Source organism: Lemur catta, chromosome 5 (assembly GCF_020740605.2).
Source record: "Lemur catta isolate mLemCat1 chromosome 5, mLemCat1.pri, whole genome shotgun sequence".
NCBI lineage: Eukaryota > Metazoa > Chordata > Mammalia > Primates > Lemuridae > Lemur > Lemur catta.
The window spans coordinates 96,980,454-96,987,406 of NC_059132.1; positions in this window are offsets into that span (position 1 = coordinate 96,980,454).

Consider the following 6,953-nt stretch of genomic DNA (forward strand, 5'->3'; position numbering starts at 1 on the left):
CAGCATAGTTAAAAAGAACAACAAAAATCACTAGAAAATATAGAAGGAGAATGAAGCCAAGAGACTACATATTCACCCTTACTTAATATTATGAATTGTATTAAAATAGGCTATTTAAGAGCACAAAATTGATTTTATTGTATAAATTTTCTAATTTTTTATAGATCTCATGAGATTTTTGTGATGAATGAAGTTTTACCCATGATGGATATGTTTCTTGTGAATGTCTTTGGAATAGTCAAATCAAAAATAGAATGTCACATGAGAGTACCTTACTTCATTCTTCAAAATAGTCTTCTTAGCTATTATCACAATTTTGGGATGAGAGGTCAGTTCACCAATATGATAAAACCAGGAGAGGGAGCACTGAACATTCTACTTTCATAAATCCTACAAAAATATATTTGAAAGATTTCTATTACAAATACACTTCCAACTATTTCAACCAGAGATGTATTAAAACAATTTTTCATGAGATTAAGTATTTAAAATTACAATAATATATAAAACCATGAAATTTTATCTAAAACACCAGCATCATGGGTCAAGTGCTATTAAAGAAATCAAATATGTTGTGCAAAGTTGATCAATGACCCTTTACATCATTTAACACTAAAATGAACTCATGTTTTCCTCTAAATATTACATTACAAATAAATATAAATAGCCTTCTCACCTTGGATCTAGAAGACATGTAATGAAATCTGCCTCTCCTTTTGATTGCCTACAACTATAAGACTTTGTAGAAATTCTAACTTTTTAGCTTAAAATATACATTATTCTTGATTTAGTAATTTTAATTACAGTGTACCTTTGCTAGAAATGGATAACTGGAATATGAAATTTTTCTAAAAAGGAAAAAACGATGTAAAATATCAATGAAAATCTTATAAAAATTTTTAATTTACTGTATTAAGATACATATAAATAAAGTGGAATGGAAAGTGACTTGTTCTTCATTTTCATATAAAGACAGGATTAGCCATCTTTTCTGCTGATTTGATTTTTATAAAAGAATAAAGCGAATTGAAAAAATCTGGTAACTCCTCACAACTGCTAGTGATTAAAAAAAATTCAAAAGTGGAGTACCAGGAGGTTTAACTTATTCATTTATCTACCTTATATGTCAAAATAAAAATAGAAGAATCATAATGTGTTCCAAGCTTTTGAAAAATAATACCTTACTAACTCTCCCAATGTTTCTGTGAAGTAATGATAATACATTATAGTCTTTTACCTTGTTGAGAAACAAACACACAAACTGAATAATCACGGAAGTTGATGAGTTAGTTTGTAAGAATCTAATAAATCAATGAAAACCAGTAATGGAAACTAAGTTCTCTTTACTTTCCTTTTAGGGCAATAGTCACTATATTACTATACTTCCCAAGAAAAGTTGGCAAGGATAGGCCATTTTATTTTCAGTTTCCTTTTGTAAACAATCTTTGTAGTTGACAGAAATAGACCAACCTATTCTGTAAATTTTCCATAAACATTCTCTTCATTTTCATAAGCATAATTCTCATCCTTCTGTCCTATTTAAAGCACTAATGTTCTGTATTGGTTTCAGATTCTGGAAGTGGGCAAATGAAGCAATACATTGAGTAAGTTACACTGAATGATTTGTAGTGTCTGTCAGCTCTATAATTCTACGACTACTCATATGTGTACTTTGTCACAAGTGATTCTGTTTTTCTGCAAGTTGTAAGGAAAGAAAGAAATGCACATGGAAGAGTTCTAAATTGGTGCCCTTCATTTCTTAAGTACCATATTCCTTTACAAAGAATAAGTGAGAAGAGTTCAGACAAACTGCATCACTACTATATATCAAAGATTATACTAATTAAACCCACATGGTAAGGTTGTTTAGGGAAACATCTTTGCCCTAGTACAAAACAGTCCTCATTTCTTATCTTGCCAACTGCAAAATAAATCCTGTCTTCTCTCCTCTTCCAGTGATGTTAAATGTTCCCCTCTGAGCCTTGACTTATTCTTCGTGTTCATGAGAAAACAAGATTAGCCATCTCTTCTGCTGATTTGATTTTTGAAAAAAGGAGTGGAATGGCCCTTATAATGATCACCTGGTATGAGCTTTGATTCTGATCAGCAACAGTTGTTAATCTCTCATTCCCATAACTACCTAATGCTGTCTTCATCTTTGGAGACAAACATATAAGAATCTAGGTTAATTTAAGACTGTAACTGCCCCCCCCCCGAAGATACAACAGTAAGAAAATAAAATCATGTTTTCACTAAAACAAAAACAAAAAAACTTAAAAGATCTCCTGGGGCTTGCCTGCTTTAATCTTTATTTCCTACTGAAATAACCTATGCCAGAGGCTACAGTTTATCCTTTATCTGGGAAAAAAAAATGTAGGCTATTTATTTAATGAAACAACTATAGGCATGCTCTTTTTTAAGAATGTCTAATATTTTTGAAAAACATGCAAAACTTTCCAAAAGAGGTTTTTTCTAAAAAATTATACTTAGAAATTTCCTTAATTTGTAATTTTTGAAACATTTTAAATAACTCCATTTATATAAACAAGTAGTCTATAATAGAATAGACTAAGTTGTCTATAATAGTATAGAGATACATGTATTGAAGATCTGAGTTTTGATTATATCATCTTTCTGTATCATGATCTATAATGTTAGCTAATATGCCAAATTAACTCATAATTCCCCTCTGTCCAATGTTATAAGTAGGAAAACATGGTATTGTGAAAAGAGTACCAGACGTAGGATCAGATGATATTAAGTTCTACCTTTGCCACTTTCTAGCTAGGTGAACCTCACTTAATTTCTCTGAGCCTGCTTTCTTATCAATAACCTGAAGTTAATAACAATACTTTGCCCTCCCAAATCCTAGTGCTATTGAAGGACTCAATGTATATGCAAGTGATTTGTAAGCTTTAAAGTTCTATATAAATTATTAGTTATCATTGCCTCAAACACACTGTATGATGAAGAAATGTTTAAGGGCTCTTCTTTCCAGGTGCTTCACCCCAAATAATGATTTTGTTTGTGTTATACTATGTCAAGTTCATTTGGTTTTACTTTTGTTCTTCTAAGACTGAGAACTTTCAGGTTTAAATAATTGTATTGCCATACATGTGTGTGTGGGTGTGCATGTGTATGTGTGGTGCGGGGCGGGATTTTGGAGCAGTTATCTAATAACAATTTCAGATTAAGACACATAATGAGCCCTGATCACCTGATCATATTTCTGGAATTTTTAATTGTTAACATTTTACATTTTATAAAGATCATTATAAACATTAAAAATACCTTGCTTAAAATTTGTAAACTGTGAATAAGAGTAAAAAAGTGAATACATATTTTAAAAAGTGATTGAATAACATTTTAAAAATTTAAACTAAATAGAAAAGTAAAAAACAAATGATCATTCTACATATTTTCAGAAAGTATATTTACTGCTGCCTCTTTTTTATAATCTCTTCGAATGTGAACTTTAATCCTCCATAAATATGGCAGGTTTAGTAGTAATTTCTGCCAATTACCAACGTATTATATGAATCTTAATATTTTGTATTAATTTTTAAAATTAGTAGAGATATTTCATACAGCCAATGCATTTCAACTAATAAAAAACTTGTGAAGCGCCACCTATTGTTAAAAACAAGTCATTTCAAATTTCAATCAAAACTCAAAATGTGCTTGATCCTAGGAATTGGATATTCACAATTGATCGATGTTTTACAGTCTTTTCTTTGTATTTTACAATCCTTGCTATATAATTTAGGATGTTAGTTTTTAATAAAATTGCAAAATATGCATTATACACATTGGCAGCTTTCTGAGAAAACTGAAGACATAAAAACACTATCCACGGGAAGATACAACATTGATGGAGAAGGCAATAAAGTAGTTATGTTGACTCTCAACTAATACATGAGAACTAATATATACAAAAAGGTGTTTTCCCACTCAAAGTAGTTACTTATTCTAATAATGCTACAATTGTACAAATCTTTCTCTGTATTTATATTGTATAACTGTGTATATATAATTGTAAATATATTCTGGGCCAAATCACATTCTTTTGAACAATCTCAATATTGTGTATCAATAGTGTATATGAGATATTGTATATATCGTAAATAATATCACTATTGGAAAAATCTCTCCCTTTTGAAGATGGATTTGGATTTTGCTAACCCATAGCTCAATAGGAGCCATGTGTATTGAGTAAGATGAGTGCTCAGGCTGAGTCAAAGTCTGGGAAGAAAAGATGTCAACATAAAAATAATAAAAATCATTTTTTTTGGTTACTAATAAATTGACTGAAAATCTTTCCAAAACAAGAGTTTTAAAAATACATTTAGTAATGATAGTATCATTGGAGTAAATATATAGCTTCTTAAAGTTGTATTTTAAAGGACACAATTTAAATCAGGATGGTAATGGTATACATTTTGTTTAAGATCTGTTTTCATCCTTGAGTTTACATTTTTACATGTGTGAAGTAAGATGACCAGCCACCTAGAGGAAGATACAAAAGACAGGTCAGTGAGGGACAGGGCAAGACTTAGGCAGTTGAGAATAGCAGGAAAGCTTCTATTTTTGTTTGTTTCCTTCACTGGCCATATAACTTCTGCAAATCTTTTTCCCTCCTGGATCCCAAAAGGGCACCTTTGAAGGAGATATACTTCAAATTCAAACCTAACTCAAAATATTTTATTCATTCTTTCAATAATTCATCCATTTGTTTCATAAATATTTACAAAGCACCTACATTGTGCCAAGCGGTATGGACACATCATGAATAAGACAGATGAAGCCCCTATCCTCATTCCTTCCTAGAGCTCCCATGGAGGAGGAAGAGACAGGAAATAAACAAGTTAATATTTTGTAACAATAGCAGGTAAAGCTAAGTAAAGTAAAGAAAAGAAATGAAGCTTGGTTAGAGGGATAGGGGTTGAGAGGCGATGGCTACTTTAGCCACGGTGGTCAAGAAGGGTCCCTGGAGGAAGTAAGACGTGAGCAGAGCACAATGAGGTGGGGGAGTGAGCCACACAAATATGTGGGGATAAGTCATGCGGCAGAAGAAATGGCCAGTGCAAAGAGGCCCTGAGGATATATCATGGGGAGCTAGTGAGAGGGAAAATGGTAAAGAGGAGGTCAGAAAGGAAGGCTTGACCCACGCCATGTAGAGCTTTGTAGCCCATAATAAAGACTCCAGGTTTTGTTCTAAAGTCATAGGAGGTTTTGCAGCTGATGGTTACTTGTTTAGAATGTTAAAAGATCTGCTGTAAAAGATCCACTATGTTAAATGTTAAAAGGCTGCTGTTGGCCAGCGTGGCTTACAATCCTACCACTCTGGGAGGTCGAGGCAGGAGGATTGCTTGAAGCCAGGATTTCGAGACCAGCCTGACCAAGAGCGAGATCCTGTCTGTACAAAAAAATACAAAAAATAGCCAGGCATGATGGTGCACACTTATAGTTGCAGCTACTCGGGAGGCTGAGGCAGGAGCATCACTTGAGCCCAGGAGTTTGAGGCTGCAGTGAGCTATGATGATGCCACTGCACTGTAGCCTGAGCAACAAACCAAGACCTTGTCTCATTAAAAACAAACAAACAAACAAAGGTTGCTATAGAGAGAATTAACAGTGAAGAGAAATAATTATTTATGCTAACACATAATATAAATTATATATTGCTATAAAATATATAATGTATTATTACAGGAAGAAGAACTCGAACCTTATTCTAGAATAAATAGGATTCATAGAAGAGGAAAAGAAAAAGATAGCCTGCCCTTGGGACATGGGAAAAGGAAACACCAAAAGGTGCAAATAGGTGACAGACACATCATAATGATGGTTGATTCACAAGACTGGCATGAGTGGAAAGGAAGGATTCTTTGATAAAATCGTAATTGTCAAAATTCGATACGTAAGCGAGGGACAAATTACAGAGGGACCTCAATGCCACAATGAGGATCTGGGATTGATCCCAAGGACAATGACATTTTAGTGCAAAGGAGTTACCTTATGAAAGGGTTTTTTTCCCAGAAGATTCATCTGACCATGCAGACTGCAGCAAGCAGAGGCTGGTGTCAGAGAGCTGGCTTAGAGGTGAGCATGGTAATCCAAGTGGGTGGCAGGAAGAACTTGGAGCAGGGTGGTGTTGGTAGTGGAAAAGGAGGGAAAGGGCCAGATCTAACGTAACTGTGAACATCCATTGCATGCCCCTTTATTACATGACGTAATGGCAATAGATGGAAGTCTTGCCCCAAGGCTTTAATAAAACCTTAAAGAATGGTAAAATTAACTAAGTTGGTCAGTCACACTAAGGATGCTTACTTTGGGAAGAAACCAGTCACGTAAGGAGGCTTGAACATATAAAGTTCACAGAATTTTCTCAATGATGGGGACCTGCAGAGTCAAAGTGGGAACTGTATTCATCAGAAAAGTTAGAGATGCATTGCTCATCTCTTCCATTCTCTTCTGTTCAATTGTGAAAGAAACAGGAATAAGAAAACATTTTCAGGGAGAAATGTTTTCATGAGAGCTTACTAATATTTATAGCTACATCTGGCCAATTCAAGCGATAGTATGTTGATTTTATTATGTTGCTATATCACACAGATATTAACTAGTATTTATGCTCCATTATGATTAATGAAAAAGTCCCCAAGTCAGGAGAATGTGCAGATACTAGAAAACCTTAATCTGTGAAAGATCTTAAATATTACATTTATAAAGTTGAGATCAAATATTTATAATAGCAAATAGGTTAGGATGCTATTGTGATTTCTGTTTAATTTAAAAACTTTGCAATTCATTGTCCAACTGTGTGTGGTGAGTGAGTCATGGACCTTGCTTTCTTGCGAGGTCATTTTGGTTCATGTATCCATTCAACAAATATGTACTGGTACTATGCGTGGGACTGTGCCAAGTGCTGGAAATACAAAGATGAAAACAAAT